This window comes from Lissotriton helveticus, chromosome 1_1 (assembly GCF_964261635.1).
Source record: "Lissotriton helveticus chromosome 1_1, aLisHel1.1, whole genome shotgun sequence".
NCBI classification, from domain to species: domain Eukaryota; kingdom Metazoa; phylum Chordata; class Amphibia; order Caudata; family Salamandridae; genus Lissotriton; species Lissotriton helveticus.
Window position 1 is genome coordinate 1,905,067,731 of NC_136057.1, and position 18,586 is coordinate 1,905,086,316.

An 18,586-nucleotide genomic window follows, 5' to 3' on the forward strand; every position below is an offset into this window, starting at 1 on the left:
TTCCACCTCCTCGAAAGGAGTGTACGTTTCAGGAGGTTCCTCTACTTTGTAATAGTGGAAGTACTTTGTTACAGCATTTGCTGCTGGAAAATGTATCCATGTATAGTATACCTCTGTCTGCCGATATTCGTGTGCCTCAATTACGAATATGACTGTGCCACCTCTAGGTGTCAGTCCATTTTCTATAAGTTTTAAGGTTATAGATCTCCTTTTAATGACCGGAATGAGTATTATATCCGCGTCTGCTGCTTGCATGGTAGCATCAGCATCTGCTATTTCAGTAGCTAATCTAATTGCCTCTCTTTCTCCATCACTGTCTCCCATTTTACTGACAGGATGGTATTATTTTTATTTGCAGATCAGGTTTCTTATGGAAACAGAGATTAGATGCACAATATTCTGGAACTGTTTTATCCTTCAACGTTGACTAGACCAAAAACCATACATAGGAGTTCCCTCCTGCGAGGTTTTGGAGGATATAATAACCTTTCACCCACTCCAGACGTCTTTGGAGTATTTGGGAAAAGGGGTCTGAGTGAGAAAGCACGACTGAGTTACTCTAAATGTCTTACGTTAGTTTTATCGCCCTTTCCAAACGCGTTAGCGCCATGTAGTGTAGTTCCTATTTTCCCAATAGGCTCTGCGCATTGGAATAGTACCTACAGCAGTAAAGGCCTAGGCCAGACGTTAACTAGGTCTACTACTGTCGATACTAGACTTAATTTTTGGGTTTGCCAGCTAAGCTCAGAGTTCGCTAGAAACTTTCTCGAATGTTCAAGGAAGGATTAACTCCCCTGATTAGACAAGAAGGGATTTAGTTTCTGACAACCATAGAACATGACAACTTTGCTCTCCCCTAATCAAGAGTCAATCTCGAGAGTCGTGTGAGCACAAGGCAATTATTTTACTCAGTCAGTACGTGCATTCTTAGTCTCATCAGAATGTAGAGAAAAGGAAGAGACGGGCGTGTTCAATAAAAGGTGTTATTTATTGATCAGTCTCTTTTCTCGTACAAGAGAAATGGATCGATATTATTGCAATACTTATAGTTAAGTAAAGTGCATACATTAAAAGCAATAGTATAAAATAATACTGTAAAAACATTGATATGGTTTCTGAGCCATATGATGTTTAAAAATGATTAAAATATATTTACATACACATATACATTTGACTAAACGTACTCAACTGGTGTTTCTAAATACGCCTACCCCGTGTACCTGACCTAAGTCTAATGCGTGGGCGGGAATAGAAAGTTACAGTTTTAAGTTAAGTTTGTTTTTGCCAAGTGAATAACTAAAGAATTCTCTGTGAGGGGTTATTCAGTTCTGTACCTGGAAGTTAGGATGAATGAGGAATGGTATCTCTTTCTCTGCTCTCGATATTCCAGGCTGCCTGCGAGGGCTGCCCAGAAGCGCCGGTGCTGGGTCTCTCGGCTTGAGATAGCAGCGCGTCTCTCAGCGCGTCAGGAAGGCGGGGCTGCTGCCAGCGGGGTCTGCTTCTGCTCTCGGCTTCGGCAAGTATGGCTGCTCCGTCTTGTCACCACGCGTGTGTTTGCATAGGGCAAGGTCGGCAATATTTATACCTTAAAGGTGCCGAGATTGACGTAAGGATGGACATAGGTACGTCAATAAAGATGTCATACGACTTGCTCGTTAGCACATTCTTTTGCAAAAGTTCTCTGTGAAATCAAAACAATGGCCGCACGGATTTTCCAGGTTGTCATAGGTTTGATTTGTTATGAGAACGTCGTATGCCTTATCAGGGGCTGGAGGAATGTCGCTTGTCTAATTAGATCTCAAGCGTTATGACCTAATCAGATAACACGTTCCTGTGCCGTAGTGTGACTGCGTCAGATAACAGTATCTGCATCATGGGGGTTTTCTTGCCTCATGGGCTGACTGTTAGTTAACTAGCTAGGTAGTTTAACCAGAATAGGGTCAGGAATAGGGGGATCGATTCAGAACCTATAGAAATACACGACAATTTCAGTAAGTTGAAACCACATAAATAGAATAAGTCAAGTATGCTTTATTCGAGGTAAAAAAACTCATAAAAGCAGAACACATATAAAACCATACGTTCATAGCAATAATATTAAAAACCTATTTACAATCACAGAAATATTTAAAAAACTTAAGCTTCAAGACTTCCATTAACATTCACTATAAAACCACAAAATTCATACAAATACAACACCAATGTATAGGCAGATTCTCAATAGCTAATTGGAAGGGCAGAAAAAGGACTACATTTCTCTAAACATCCTATTGTTGTGCCAGGGAAGTTCTTCTAATTGCCCATGCCCAGCCTAAATATTTCGCAACAGCCACAGCAATGGTGGGGAAAAAATTAGTACGTATTATTCTAAGGGCCACAACACTATCCCTTGGTTCAAGCTGTTTACACATGGCCCTCAACCAGACACGTCGGGTAGACAGTAGGCCGCACATACAAACAGTAAATGGGCAATGGTCTCTGTGCAGACTTTACAAGATGGACAAATATAAGAGTTACCTTCGGCCCAACTTCCAGTTAACGATCTAATAGTAATAGACCCCACCCTGAGCTGGAAATATAACTTCCTTTCCTGGGGCTTAGTTATAATGTCCCAGTAAGACTCAAGGGAAGGGCAAGATTTCACTTCAAGATACTGGCCCTCCAAAGTAGAAACGTCAGCATCATTCCAGTTCCTATGGTTTACTGTTTCCCAGTACTTTGTTTTTTATAATTTCCTTAGCCGGGAACTGCACCTCCTCTGGTTTCTCCCAAAGCTCATTCAAACCCAAAGTCCCCAAAGATCTACGCAAATCCCCTAACCAACCTATCTTGTGGAACTTATCACGGTTGATTACATCCAGCAAGCCCCTTGCGTAATGTGCGAGTTCAGGAGTGACCCAGATGCGACGCCAGTATAGAATGGGTCGCAATCTAGCCATATCAGATATGGCTTTCCTACCCAACTCGCAACGTAACGGCTTCATGGGTGTGCTTTTAGGTAGGGCAGTAAGGCTTCGGAGAAGTTTGTTTTCTGTGAGTGTTAGTGGTACCAGGTTGTCATAGCCCCAAAGCTCAGCGCCGTATAGCGCAGAGCTAACTGCTTTGGCCTCATATACCTGAAGTGCTGGCTTGATTGGTCTAGTCAATGATTTTTTATGCTCAGCACTTAGGACACCTGTGTTTTTGCGGAATTTGAGGGCCGTCAATTCCATATGTTTCTTCCACTTAACACCCTTGTCTATATGAACTCCCAGATAGACGAAATCTGATACTATTTCCACCTTTTGGCCACCCAAGAAAAAGTTCCCTCCGAGGCTGGGGTGAGGATTAAAAGTCATGAGCTTTGTTTTGGCCACATTTACTTCAAGGCCACGATCCCTGCAAAAGTCCTCAAAAATGTTCAGGGCACGCTGGAGGCCACTAGGGGTTTTAGATAATATCAGTGTGTCGTCTGCAAAAAGTAGTATTGGGGTTTTCAAACCATCCAAAATTGGAGCATCGACAGACGCAGACAACATGTGCTCCACAACACCATTAATATATAGAGAAAAAAGTGTTGGCGCCATGGCACAGCCTTGGCGTACCCCTCTTTCCACTGGGAACTCCTCAGATACCTGGCCATGCCTACCCCACTGGATCTTTGCATAATTAGCCTCGTGTAATCTCATGACCAGGGATAAAATCTCAGCTGGCATTCCCATCTTGCTTAAGACTTTCCATAGCATGGAGCGGGGGACTAAATCAAAAGCTGCACGCAAGTCGATGAAAGCTGCGTACAGACTACCCTTCTCCAGCTGCACTGTTTTCCAATATAGCAAGGTAAACCTAAAGATCTGATCTATTGTGCTGGTCAATTTACGAAATCCAGCTGGATAGGGAGATAATACATTAGATTCTTCCACCCAATTCATGATCTTTGTTAGGGTCATTTTTCCTACAACCTTCTGGACCGTATCTATTAGGCTGATGGGCCTGTAATTCCCCGGTATAGTTTTTTCTCCCTTTTTAAATACGGATATTATTACTGCCCCCGGCCACGATTTTGGCACTGGTGCCCCTAAAGCTACCGTGTTCGCCAGGTTCAAGATATACTTCCCCCAACAAGTTTTTTCATGGAGAAAGACATCAGCGGGCACCCCATCTGGACCCGGGGCCTTGCCCCGCGCCACTGAATCTAGGGCCATTGCTACATCAGTTTTAATAAAAGGTGGAGTTTTAAAAACTGTAGTTGTCACAGGTTCTCCCAAGATGTCCTCCGGGCGACACATGTATTGGGGCCCAAAGTAGTCCAACCAGCTACTCTGGGAGACATAGTTTGAGGGTGGTTCGGGGATGCCACCTTTCCCCCACTTAACTATATTCCAGAATAGTCTGGAATCTTTGGCCGAACTGGCGGCCTTAAGATCTAACCAATGCTGCTCATCCCAGTCCTTCTTGGCCTGGAGAACACTGGCCTTATACACCTGCCTCGCCTCCCTCACAGCAGCTGGAACTTTACTCTTAATAGCCATCCCCAGTGAACTTCTTGCTGCCCTACAGTGGGCGTTATACCACCCTGCTTTATATGGGGAGGTTTTCTTACCAGGTTGCACACGTACTGCCCTATAGAAGTGACCTTTTATTAGGCTAAAGAATGCCCAATGGAGGTTGGTGATCTCATCCATTTCTATACCTCCCTCCGTTCCCATCTTCAACATAGCTTCCATGGCAACAGTAGTAGTCTCCAGTTCTTTGCTAATACTATCCAAGGCCTCTTGGTTCACCGCTACTTTGGGCCACTTTACTCTTCTCATGTCGTTCGTTGGAACGATCTCTAGTATCCCCTCTACTATATTGTTTGAGCCCTCCACCTCCCCACCCCACAGTTTGTGAGTGATACATAGGGGATTATGGTCACTCTCCTGCCTACTGACCACCCTCATGTCAGTCATTAGGTGCCAAATCGCCAGGTTACAGATGACATAATCAATTCTACTTTGCCATCGTCCATTATCAAATGTATTAGCCCCTTGTCCATCACTTGCTGACCTTCCATTCAGAGCTCTTACCCCCCTTTCAATACATAAGGCATTCATCTGAATTACTTCAGCTGACCATCTACTCACAGGATTTAAACCCAGCTTGGGGACCCCCCACTCTATGTCTGCCTCCTCTCCAGGTTGCCAATCTTCAATAGATAGGGGCTCAAAGGTCATATTCATGTCCCCTGCAATTAACATGTTGTCACTTGGCTGGGCTTCGATCAGCTGATCAAGTACTACTAGAACTGGAGATTTCCCCCCGTTTGAACCTCTTCTATACAAATTGTAGATGTCTGGCGGTTCCCCCTTGGTCACATTTAATCTTATGTGCTGGATGTCATTATTACCTGTGGGGAGTTCTACTATTTTTTCAAATAGTGCCTGTCGAGCCCAAATCATCAGCCCCCCTTTTGGTCTGCCCTTTGGGCCCTTCACAGCAGGGACGAAAAAATTGAGGAAACCCAAGAGAAACTGGGGCTCACAGGCCCATGTCTCTTGGAAAATGCATACATCATAACCATTTATGAATGATACCCATTCTGGTGAATGCAAATCTGGGGCCCAATCCCGCGATGTTCCATGAGACTATACTACCCTCCTTACCACTGGGTTTATACCCTGATGTAAGGATGCTTAATGGAGGGTTCACCGAGCCGCATACGCTCAGGGAAACGCTATCTCCTGCTGTCTCCTTGTTAGTTATTCCGAGTTACCTCCCACCCACTGGGCTATCCAAATCGATCACTGTCATAGGGGAGGAGCCTACCAGACCCAAGTATTCACTTCCTTTAGCCCCACTACGTGTTTCGAGGGGATACCATTCGTTGTGCACCTGTTGGGCAGAAGATACCTCTCCAACCCCCCCCTGGTGCAGTCAATCGTTGGAATTAAGCCTGAACCTAGGTGCCCATTTCCCCGTCTTTCCTGCATCCATGGCTAAAGCCATTGAAAAAGGTAGAGGGGGCATTTTCCTCAGCTGAATACTGGAATGGGCTGGGGGACTAGATCTATACTCCATCTTAAATAGATCCTCTGCTAAAGTGTCAGAGACAAGGGTCAGTTCAATGACATCCTGTGAGGCCCCAGGGTGGCTCATCCTCCTAGCTCTAATGATGTCTTCCCTGATTATCGATCGACACCCTCTAACTTGCCTTAACAAATGTATGGCCTTGTTTGTCAGAGAGTCTGCCCCCTCCCTTATTCCATTGGGTCGCATATGGTACTTTGGGATATTTGTCATGTATATAGTATTTGTTGCAAAGCTACCCATACCCTGCATGTGGTGCCTAGGCGGGTCAGTCTCATGAGAGAGAGATCCACGTACCGTTCTTAATCCGTTCCTAGGCAGCAACCCTGGTCTAACACTCCCCCCTATGGATCCTAGCTGAGGTTTCTGGGTACTGGTACTAGGCTTGTTAGCCACTCTAGAGTCACTCCCCGAAGATGTATTGTCGAATATATAAATATAGTTTCATAGATATATTCTTGGTGCAAGTACTGACAGTGCAAATACTGCTAGTGCAAATATACTGACCAAACATTCATTTTTGATTGTACGTTAATTGATAACACAAGATAAAACAAAATGCACATAGCACAAATGCGGATGGCCTTGCTTTTCTTTCCGGTTGGCCCCAATTATTTGAAACCAACATAATTACACTATGTTAAAACCACCTAAATAGAATATATAAATATGGTTTCATAGATATATTCTTGGTGCAAGTACTGCAAGTGCAAATACTGCTAGTGCAAATATACGGACCAAAAATGGTTTGATTGCTCTGCTAGATCTCGGTCAATTAGCTGCAAAGTGCTGTGCATATGTGCAAAATATGTGCTAAAGTGCAGAACTTATTAGTGTCTAAAAGTGTGCAGATATCAAAATAGAAAATGCTTCTAGAGGCGGCAGGTACGGGAATGCTGTGATGTTTGATACTGATTCTATCGCCACCAGACCCTCTGGCGCGAACAATTGGGAGCCCCCTTAAAAATAGCTAAAAGATATAACAGCTACTAAAAACATAATGAGCACAGCTATAACAATTATTGTGGGACACTGAGGGGGAAACCTACTCTCAGATGACCCACATGATATTTGACTAGGCAGTGTATAATTAAGGTGAGCCGTGTGTAAATAGTCCTAATCATAAATTACAAGTAATTATGTATATCCTCTCCTAAGTTCAAGCCCTGGGGGTACTTAGTGTCAAGTTTGATGATGTATCTGTATTCTAACTGACGTAATCGTTATATATATGTATTTATGCTCATACATAAATCTCATGAGCAAATATCCATGAGTATGTTTGTCCATCCATAAATCGAATGAGCATTTGCAAGTTCAGTTTCTCTGCAAACCATGTTTCCCAACCAGGAAAAAAGGTTTTACTTCTGCCACTGTCAGGAGTAAGAGATTAATGATGAGTTGATAAAAACCCTTCAACATCCAATTTAGTAGATGTGCACAGACACAAAAGGGTAATCCAACCCTGGAAATACCACTTCTTCCAGCCCAAATGTGAGGATTTATACAAATGTGAGAAATTAAGGACATTGCTAGAAAACAAACCCTGCTATATAATACGAGCCCTGGCATAATCAGAGAGGCTAGTATAAGAGCTCGGATACCATGAGAACACCGTCGTAATTTGCTACCTCACTGCATCACAGTAAATCAGAGACCACATTACCAACCCCAGACCAAACAAAATGGTGAAAGCAAAATCCTTCACCCATCCATGAAAAGTATAATAAAAGACAACTCACTTAATCATCCCACCCAGGACAAAATATTTGAATTCACCCACTCCCTCATCTAGGAGAGAATATTGGGAGGAAGGCAACACAACTGCTTCAAGGGAGAATAATGAAAGCAGACAAAATTACCAACCTAGAGGGTGAAGACAAAAAGCTCACCAATCCTGGAAAGAATAGAGGAAGCCATCTCACACACAACCTAGAAAAGAACATTTAAAGTCACCCACTCATGGCACACGGAGGGGGAATAAGGGGGTGAATAAAAAGCTCCACATCCTATCCAATACATTCCAACAGGTATAACGAGCTCTCTTTTAAAATGTCTGCCTTTGTACAAATGCTGCCTTCCACACATCTCAGATCTACACCCTGTCCTGTTCCATTAGCATCTTCATTTAGCTGTAATCAGGAAATGCCAAGCTAGGGGAATAAACAACTCTTGTGTGGTAAACAACCTGCCTGCAAGGAAGCATGCTGTACCCATTCACCCTGGGTGTGGTAATACTCCGGTGAATAATTAACAAAAAAATCTACTTCCATATTGAAATTTGGGTGACAGGTGGTTCTATCACAGATGTTCCTGACAAGAAGGGGAACTTTTCACCCTGAAGGAACTGAGTCTCAAAGCGTGCCTGCTCCTTGAAGTCTTACAACGAGACACCTGCAGTAGCTCACTGAAGAAGGACGAAAGCCTGGCCAAAATAGGAAATTTGGACAGAAAAGAGAAAAAAGGGCGAGAGCATCTTTGTATTCAGACGGAGTGGAACCAAGCCCCGTATTCAAGATCACCCTGGCTAGCATACAGCAAAGAAACCACAGAGAGATGAGGTGGGAACTTAGCACTGGAGGGTGGGTAGGAGGGGTCACAGCAGTACTGGAGGGTTATCAATGGGAAGGCCCCTTTCCCACACAGGCCTTTTTAGTCAATAGTTGCTTGCACACCTCAGTTGGCAGTAACCTCTGGGGGTGCGTGGGAATCTGCAAGCTTTCACAAATGTAGGGGTGATGTAGTCGGTAAAACTGCACTTCATCGAATTCACAAAGGGTATTTCTTAATATTTAAATGTCATAAAGTTGGTGAAGATTTGCAAAAAGTAGGTGAAAAATCTCTGAAATAGTAGATTTTTCTGTAAAGACAAAAAGTGCAAAGCCATTTTTTTGTGAGAAAAAAAGTTGCCCATTGTGGAGCTATGTGAGGATGAAAATCTGTGCAACTCTGTTAAATTTGTCACATTTTCAATATAACACCAGCTGAACTAAAATTTCCTACAACCCTCCTGTATGATATTGACATTCATAATGGCTTTTTGGAAAAATAAGAAAATGGTACCCGCGCTGCTATCACAGCCAACCTTAGGAAAGCACGGTGCCAACTACCAGCGCCTCAGTTAGGAAAGGAAGTGATACCATTCCATGCCTAGCAAATATGGTACAGTTATCTCTATTTGTTCAGCCTAAACACTCTGATTCTTTGGGAGTAAATTAAAAAAGTAAACTTGTGTTCTTATATAGCACTTCATTTTCTACTGTTTCTACACTCAACATTTGACTTCTATTACGCAAAATTAAAGATATTCAAAGGAAGCATGAAAGTCTGAGTTGGCTTTTCAGGATTTCAAAATAGTGAATAGCAGACCACAGAAGATGGCACTGGCTCCTAATTTGTTTTTATTAGCTTTTTTTATGGCCTTCACATGCTCCAACATGGTTGTGTAGGTGCTGTGCCTAGTGCGGTCTCTGCAATCTACCGAGCCCTCGAAACGACAGCTCCAAAGAGCAGTGTGTTTGCAAACAATTTTATTTTGGGGGTGCAATAATGTTTTAAGTGAGCTGCAAATTGAGACACAGGGGACAGTGCCCCCAAACCCTTAGCGGTCAGGGTGGCGCAGACACCATTCCTTAGACTCCTGGGCAGTATACTCATCAATTAGAATCCGTACCAGTATATCTGTTTCTTTGACTTCAGGACAGTATAACTGTTATTTAGACTCATGGCCCTTCTACCCACTGCTTAGACTCCTGGGCAGTACACCGGTTGCTTTGACTCCTCGGCAGAAAACCTGTTGATTGAACTCCTGGTCCTGTTGCTTAGACTGCTGTGCAGTGTACCAGTTGCTTAGACTCCAGGGGAGTAAACTTGTTGTTTAGATGCCTGGACAGTACACGACTGGCTTACACTGCTGGGCAGTGCACTTGTTGTTTAGACTCCTGAACAGTACACAGTTTGCTTAGCTTCCTGGGCAGTACACCTGTTACTTAGACTCCTGTACAGTACACCTGTTGCTTAGATTCCAGGGGAGTGAGATGCCTGGACAGTACACTAGTTGCTTACAATCCCGGGTAGTAGACTTGTTGCTTAGACTCCTGAACAGTGCACACACTGCTTATACTCTTGGACAGTACACTCATTACTTACACTCCTGGGCAGTACCCGTGTTGCTTAGACGCCTGGGTAGTACACTTGTTGCTTACACTCCTGGGCAGTACCTGTGTTGCTTAGACGCCGGGGTAGTACACTTGTTGCTTACACTCCTGGGCAGTACACGTGTTGCTTAGACGCCTGGGTAGTACACTTGTTGCTTACACTCCTGGGCAGTACACGTGTTGCTTAGACGCCTGGGCAGTACACTTGTTGCTTACACTCCTGGGCAGTACACGTGTTGCTTCGACTCCAGTGCTGTACACCTGCTGCTTAGACTCCTGGACAGCACACCTGCTGCTTAGACTCCTGGGCAGTACACCTATTGCTTATAACATTGGACAGTGTACTTATTGCTTGGACTCTTGGGCTGTACATCAGTTGCTTAGACTTCTGGACAGTACACCTATTGGTTAAACTCCAGGGAAGTACGCTTGCTACTTAGAATCCAGGACAGTACGCTAGTTGCTTAGACTGTTGGGCAGTACATTTGTTGCAGAGAAGCCTGGGCAGTATACTTGTTGTGAAGACTCCTGGACAATACACTTGTTGCTTACACTCCTGGGCAGTACACCTGTTGCTTAGACTTTTGGACAGTACACCTATTGATTATATCACTGGACAGGGCACCTATTACTTGGACTCCTGGACAGTACATCTTTTGCTTAGACGCCAAGGGAGTACACCTGCTGCTTACTCTCTTGGACAGTACAATTATTGCTTAAACTGCTTGGAAATACACCAATTGCTTACACTTCTGGGCAGTGCACCTGTTGCTTAGACTCCTGGACAGTGTACCTATTGTTTAGACTCCAGGACAGTATACTTGTTGCTTAGACGCCTGGGTAGAACACTTGTTGCTTAGAGCTCATATTATAATGTAATTTAGCCAGCCTAACTTTGCAGGCTGCGATGTCCTACTTGGCAATATTAACAGGAGACAGCAGATCTTAGAACATTGCTGCTGGCAGAATGCCAGGACTGTCTGAAGACGTCCCACGTGGTAACATGTGACGTGGCAGCTTTATAACCATTCCCCTGGTAGCTCCACCAAACTTGGCTCATAGTACCTCCTTCGAGACCACACTCGCTTCGAAGTGTGCCTGCTGCCAGCGGCGCTTGGGTTACGTCGAGCCAACGTAAAATAAAGTTTGAGGTCACCTATTCTGTTTAAGATAAATATTTGGGTACTCACATTGAAAATAACTCACATATTGCTGGTTTCAAACATACTATTATATTTTTTAAATGTTCTTGCTCTGACACGTGGACGTCAACAAGACCGCGCCTGTAATTGCCTCAACGAGGGAAAACAAAACATTATTTTGTTTACAAATCGTAGGTCAACATCCTCCATGTCTGCCCGTATCCCTATACCTTTTCCAGGCGATTACGTTTGCCATCCTATAGTAAAAGCACGACTTGGTCGCTGACAGACGCCTTAAAGCACACAGAATTGCTTACCTCGGGTTCCAGAAACACTCTTTGCAGACCGCAAGCAGTTTTAAGAAAACAACTTTTTCATCTAAGATCCGGCTCCATTGGCGAGCGCCCCCACCTGGACACAGCTAGCAATGTCCTCTTTCTAACAGCATTCCAAATCAATGCAGGTGCTGTGCTGCCTTCTTGTAAACTGGCCCTATCATGGTCGCCGTTAACCAGTCTAGGCTAGCTAACAGCACTTTCGATTCTGTAACACAACAAAAAGTACCATATTGCAGAAGCAGATTGCAGCCATTCTGCACAACCTTATTGCGTGAACATCCTTCATGGTCTTTGAATATCCATTTTAAAAAGCAAAGCACCCCTATTTGCAACATTGTCGCTAATTATTGAACAAACCGAGTTTGCTTCAAACTCGTTCGAACTTTCACATTTAAAAAGTTAATAAATTGTATGCAAACTTATGTAACACTACGAAACGAATGTGACAACCTCCTCACATCTGTTTGCTCCATGTTTTAGAATTCCCCGTTACACAAGAAGCAAAACAAGCATTTGCAATGCAATAGGTCTCGCATTAGGAAAGTTTGAGCTATTGGTATCGTAAATGACAATTTTTTTATTTATGTGTTGGTTTTGAAAATAGCGAAATTAATAGCTTTGTCATTTACAATGCCAATAGTTATAACTTTCGCAATATAGCACCTATAGCATTTGTAATGCAATATATGTTGTATTTACGTGACTTAGATGTATTGATATTACAAATAACAATGGCTTTTCATTATTTTTCAATAATTGATACTTAAATAAAAGTTATTGTTATTTATAATGGCAATAGCTTAAACTGTTGTAGATAACTTTTGTGAAGATTATGCTCAGTGTATTTTATTTTGACAAAAATCGAAGAACAGAAGTGAAATATTAACATCTTTTTGTGACATTTGTAATAAAGCTTGAAACAATGAGAGAACATATTTGAACCAGTTGTTGTTGAATGGTTGCACAGATTGATGCTGTGGTGGCGCTGAGTGATGTGGTGGCGATGAATGATGCTGTGGCATTCAGGGATGCTGTGATAGTGCATAGTGATGTTGTGGTGCCTCTGAGTGATGCTGTGGTGGTGCTGAGTGATGCTGTGGTGATGCGATAGATAGATAGAGTGAGTGTGATAGATAGATGGAATGAGGGTGATAGATAGATAGAGTGAGGGCGATAGATAGATAGATAGATAGATAGATAGAGTGAGGGCGATCGATAGATAGAGTGAGGGCGATAGATAGAGTGAGGGCGATAGATAGATAGATAGATAGAGTGAAGGAGATAGATAGATAGAGTGAGGGCGATAGATAGATAGAGTGAGGGCGATAGATAGATAGATAGATAGATAGATAGATAGATAGATAGATAGATAGATAGAGTGAGGAAGATAGATAGATAGATAGATAGATAGATAGATAGATAGATAGATAGATAGATAGATAGATAGATAGATAGATAGATAGATAGATAGATAGATAGATAGACAGAGAGGGCGATAGATAGATAGATAGATAGATAGATAGATAGATAGATAGATAGATAGATAGATAGATAGATAGATAGATAGATAGATAGATAGATAGATAGATAGATAGATAGATAGATAGATAGATAGATAGATAGAGTGAGGGCGATAGATAGAGTGAGGGCGATAGATAGAGTGAGGGCGATAGATAGATAGAGTGAGGGTGATCGATAGAGTGAGGGCGATAGATAGATAGAGTGAGGGCGATCGATAGAGTGAGGGCGATAGATAGATAGAATGAGGGCGATAGATAGAGTGAGGGTGATAGATAGTGTGAGGGCGATAGATAGATAGAGTGAAGGCATTAGATAGATAGATAGATAGATAGATAGATAGATAGATAGATAGATAGATAGATAGATAGATAGATAGATAGATAGATAGATAGATAGATAGAGGGCGATAGATAGATAGATAGATAGATAGATAGATAGATAGATAGATAGATAGATAGATAGATAGATAGAGTGAGGGCGATTGATAGATAGATAGATAGATAGATAGAGTGAGGGCAATAGATAGAGTGAGCGCAATAGATAGAAAGAGTGAGGGCAATAGATAGATAGAGTGAGGGCAACAGATGGAGTGAGGGCGATAGATAGAGTGAGGGCGATAGATAGATAGAGTGAGGGCGATAGATAGATAGAGTGAGGGCAATAGATAGATAGAGTGAGGGCGATAGATAGATAGAGTGAGAGCAATAGATAGATAGAGTGAGGGCGATAGATAGAGTGAGGGCGATAGATAGAGTGAGGGCGATAGATAGAGTGAGGGCGATAGATAGATAGAGTGAGGGCGATAGATAGAGTGAGGGCGATAGATAGATAGAGTGAGGGCGATAGATCGATAGATAGAGTGAGGGCGATAGATAGATAGAGTGAGGGCGATAGATAGATAGATAGATAGATAGGTAGAGTGAGGGCGATAGATAGATAGATAGATAGATAGATAGATAGATAGATAGAGTGAGGGTGATTGATAGATAGATAGATAGATACATAGATAGATAGATAGATAGATAGATAGATAGATAGATAGATAGATAGATAGATAGATAGATAGATAGATAGATAGATAGATAGATAGAGTGAGGGCAATCGATAGATAGAGTGAGTGCGATAGATAAATAGAGTGAGGGCGGTAGATAGATAGACTAAGGGCAATAGATAGAGTGAGGGCAATAGATAGATAGAGGGCAATAGATAGATAGAGTGACGGCGAAAGATAGAGTGAGGGCGATAGATAGATAGAGTGAGGGCGATAGATAGAGTGAGGGCGATAGGTAGATAGATAGATAGATAGATAGATAGGGTGAGGGTGATAGATAGATAGAGTGAGGGAGATAAATAGATAGATAGATAGATAGATAGATAGATAGATAGATAGATAGATAGATACATAGATAGATAAAGATAGATAGATAGATAGATAGATAGATAGATAGATAGATAGATAGATAGATAGATAGATAGATAGATAGATAGATAGATAGATAGATAGATAGAGTGATGGCGATAGATAGATAGAGTGAGAGCAATAGATAGAGTGAGGGCAAAAGATAGATAGAGTGAGGGCGATAGATAGAGTGAGGGCGATAGATAGATAGAGCGAGGGCAATAGATAGATAGAGTGAGGGCAATAGATAGATAGAGTGTGGGCGATAGATAGAGTGAGGGCGATAGATAGAGTGAGGGCGATAGATAGATAGATAGAGTGATGGCGATAGATAGAGTGAGGGCGATAGATAGAGTGAGGGCGATAGATAGAGTGAGGGCGATAGATAGATAGAGTGAGGGCGATAGATAGATAGATAGATAAATAGATAGATAAATAGATAGATAGATAGATAGATAGATAGATAGATAGATAGATAGATAGATAGATAGATAGATAGATAGATAGATAGATAGATAGATAGATAGATAGATAGATAGATAGATAGATAGATAGATAGATAGATAGATAGAGTGATGGCGATAGATAGATAGAGTGAGAGCAATAGATAGAGTGAGGGCAAAAGATAGATAGAGTGAGGGCGATAGATAGAGTGAGGGCGATACATAGATAGAGTGAGGGCAATAGATAGATAGAGTGAGAGTGATAGATAGATAGATAGATGGATAGATAGAGACAGAAGCGAGTGTGTGAGAGAGAGCGAGAGACAGAAGAGAGTGTGTGAGAGAGAGCGAGAGACAGAAGAGAGTGTGTGAGACAGAAGAGAGTGTGTGAGAGAGAGCGAGAGACAGACGAGAGAGAAGAGAGTGTGTGAGACAGAGCGAGAGACAGAAGAGAGTGTGTGAGAGAGAGCGAGAGAGAGAGAAGGTATGGTGTGAGAGAGAACGCGAAGCCAGAAGATATGACGAGACAGAAGAGAGTGTAAGAGGGAAGAACCGGGTCTTTCAGAACTCAGCGGCGTCAGGGACACGCCCGATGTCTTCGGGTTCCCCTGTCCTGGCAAACAGAGACACGGAATACTTCTAGGTTGCGTCAGAGATCAAATTTATTAGCTGCAGCTAGTAACAGTGAACCAAGCAATACAACACGGTGTACAACTCAGGAGACTGCTCAATTTTCGTAGAGCAAGAAACCACTTTTTATGCAATTTTAGGACCATTACGAATACACACCCACTGCGGCAAATTCTGACCAATGAAAACGCATTTCTACACATTATTACATTCCAAAAAGCTCACTTTACATCGCACCAACCCCACAATTTAATTATTAGTATTGTCCCAAATTCGATTACCAAAAGCCGGACAAACCCATAATTGAAAGCACTACCCATGTAATGAAAAGTCGTAAAGGAAAGAAACAATTCAGATGTTGAGTAGGATAAGATATGTGCAAGAAACTAAAAGTTAACGATATCCTGAACATTGATTAAAATTCCAGACAACGATGAGCTAAAGAAACTGGCTTCATGTAAGGGTCAGTTTCAGGTGACGGGGTCAGCATCTTGCAGTTCACTCGCAAGTCGAAAAGGCCCATGTTAAATGCTTACATGAACAACGAGGCCAATTCAACTTCGTTCGTTCGTTTACCCCTATGGCCTACGTGAGGGCAACACAAAATGGCGTCGCAAACAACGTAAACAAAATGGAGTCCGGTCCCGAAAGCCACGGAACCTCAGACCCTCCTTTTGCCATTACGTAGGCAATGACCTAAACTCACGTCAATCTGAATCCAGGTCTATATCTATTCTCATCAGGTCATCAAGGTGTTGCTGTAACATCAAAGGTCTCAGTTCATTTTAAATTCCTGATTGGAACCTTAAAAGTGTCCCACGTAAGTGATAAAACCAAGAGGTTAATACAGAGGAGGACACCAGTATAAGGAAAGAGAGACACAGGAGAAAGGAACTTAGAAAATAAAGTTCAGAATGCGGAACTGGAAAGTGTACCCATCAGCCCACTCAATAGTGGAACTTCGTCATCTGGGGTTTCACGTTGGAAAATGGTGTCCAATAAGCTCTTCCTCAAGAGAAACCCGAGGCTAGCTGTTCTTGGACCAAATGGTTGAACCCTCAACCAAAGAAGATGACAGTATATAGGCTGAAGGGGCAAAGTTGCAGTGCTCAGAAATTTGTGAAAAAATGAAAAGGAAAGGAAAATAATCCAAGTGATTAAAAATACCTATCTTGATGTCATAAGGAAACTTTATTAGGTCTGTCCATCAAGGTGGTATGGTTAAAAGCAGAGTGATAATAGCATGCAAAGAATTGCTATTCGCCATGAATGTTATCTGGTCAACATGTTTCAGCCTTTATAGGCTTTCGTCAGGACCTATGATGCACTACTGCAACACTTACTTTACGTGCTGTGATTAACAGTCTACAGACATTGTCCAATTCTTAGTGAGAATTGGTGTACCTTCTCCTGTGAATATAATGAGAAAACAAAAGGGAACAATACAATAAAAAATTGAAGTATCCAAAACAGTTGTCATATACTTATATGTACTGATTTTTACATTGTGTTCTCATTTTCAACTCACCCAAATTTGAGGGAGGAAGAGCCTCACCTCACCTGGCATCCGCTCAGGATAAAGGAGGCCACGCACTATAAATTAGAAAATTAAATTTAGTTCATCTTACAATTCGGATTATTCAATCCAAAAAACATTCCATTAAGATACAACTAAGCAGTCCGAATGGCCATGGGATGGATGGCGCCTAAAAAAGGGGGAGGGCAGCCACCATGCTGTGGTGTGGGTGTGGTCTGTAGGTTCATTTAACAAAGGCGGAGTATAAACTTATCCTGTTTGAACCTTTGTTGTGGAAAATAGCATAAATCAGCTCTATCCTTGCCAGAATGGTTTATGCAAAAATAGAGGTATGCTCAAAGCTGTAACTGATCCATCTAAAGAAGAATGTCTCTCTGGAAAATTCTTATGTCCACCTTACCTACTTAGCTAAGAGGTCGATTATCAAGATATCAGTGGGTGCACAAGAGAGACTGACACAAACAAACCACAATAGGTGGTGGGGACAAAACCGATTCTATGACCGCAACCCAGAGCGCACTTACCTCTCCATCGTTACCTCGCGCTGAACTGAGCCGAGGGGGAGGTAGTGACGCAGTGTGGTGCGAAAGAATTAGTAATGCACATGCGGACCTGAAGGAGAACTGTCTGAAGTGACTCTGTGATAGGCTCTCGCTGCTATCTACAAGCGGCCCAATTATTGCTCGTTAAAAGGGGTTTAGCTTGCTTCTAATTAAGTGTTCGCGCCTTCGTTTGTCTCTACCCGGATGTTTAGACAGAGCTTACGGGGAAGCGAGACTATTGGATATTGCGCACGCGTCAATTTGCGGACCGTTATGGAGACATGAGAAGGTCTGTGTTTAATCGGTCCGTTTCGAACGGAAACGGAAATGAGAAACATAAACAGTATCTACTTGCCAAAACCAGTAAATGTGACAAAGATTCTGCGCTCGTCTCAATTTGGCGCGCTATATGTGCAAAAGGTGAATAATAGCCTGTGTTGGTGATAGGCTAGTCACAAAAAGTAAAGGGGAGGGAAGAAAGTAATCTAAGCCCTCGCTAATTCGTGCAGCGGCATTGTTCATTAGGAATATAGTAGTATGACTTCAAAACACTATCACATAAACAAAAAGAGCACCATGTCGAAACTTTTTGTTCAATTTAAAGTGTAGAACACACCCTGTTAGCACGATAGAAGGCCTGCTGAGTAAAAGGGCCTTACTGGGCCAATTAAATGATCGGCCCTTTATCATGGCGCAGGAAAATTTGTACAGAAGACACAGGTAAAATCAGCCATTGGTTACCCGGCACCAGAACATGTGTGTAAAAGATCTATGATTGTGGACTGGTGCTTGTCCATCATTACAATAAACCATGTGGCATTCGGAAGGA

The 18,586-nt window shown here is 42.5% G+C and overlaps 1 protein-coding gene across 1 annotated transcript in view; it reads right to left on the reverse strand.

Moving 5' to 3' along the window:
• LOC144775607 (dimethylaniline monooxygenase [N-oxide-forming] 2-like) overlaps positions 1 to 11,821 on the reverse strand; it is a 283,147-nt gene extending 271,326 nt beyond the window's left edge. Inside the window, exon 1 of the mRNA XM_078659238.1 lies at positions 11,665 to 11,821. The gene's annotated coding sequence lies outside the window, so the exon portion shown is untranslated. The remainder of the gene's footprint in view (positions 1 to 11,664) is intronic.
• Positions 11,822 to 18,586: the final 6,765 nt, after the last annotated feature.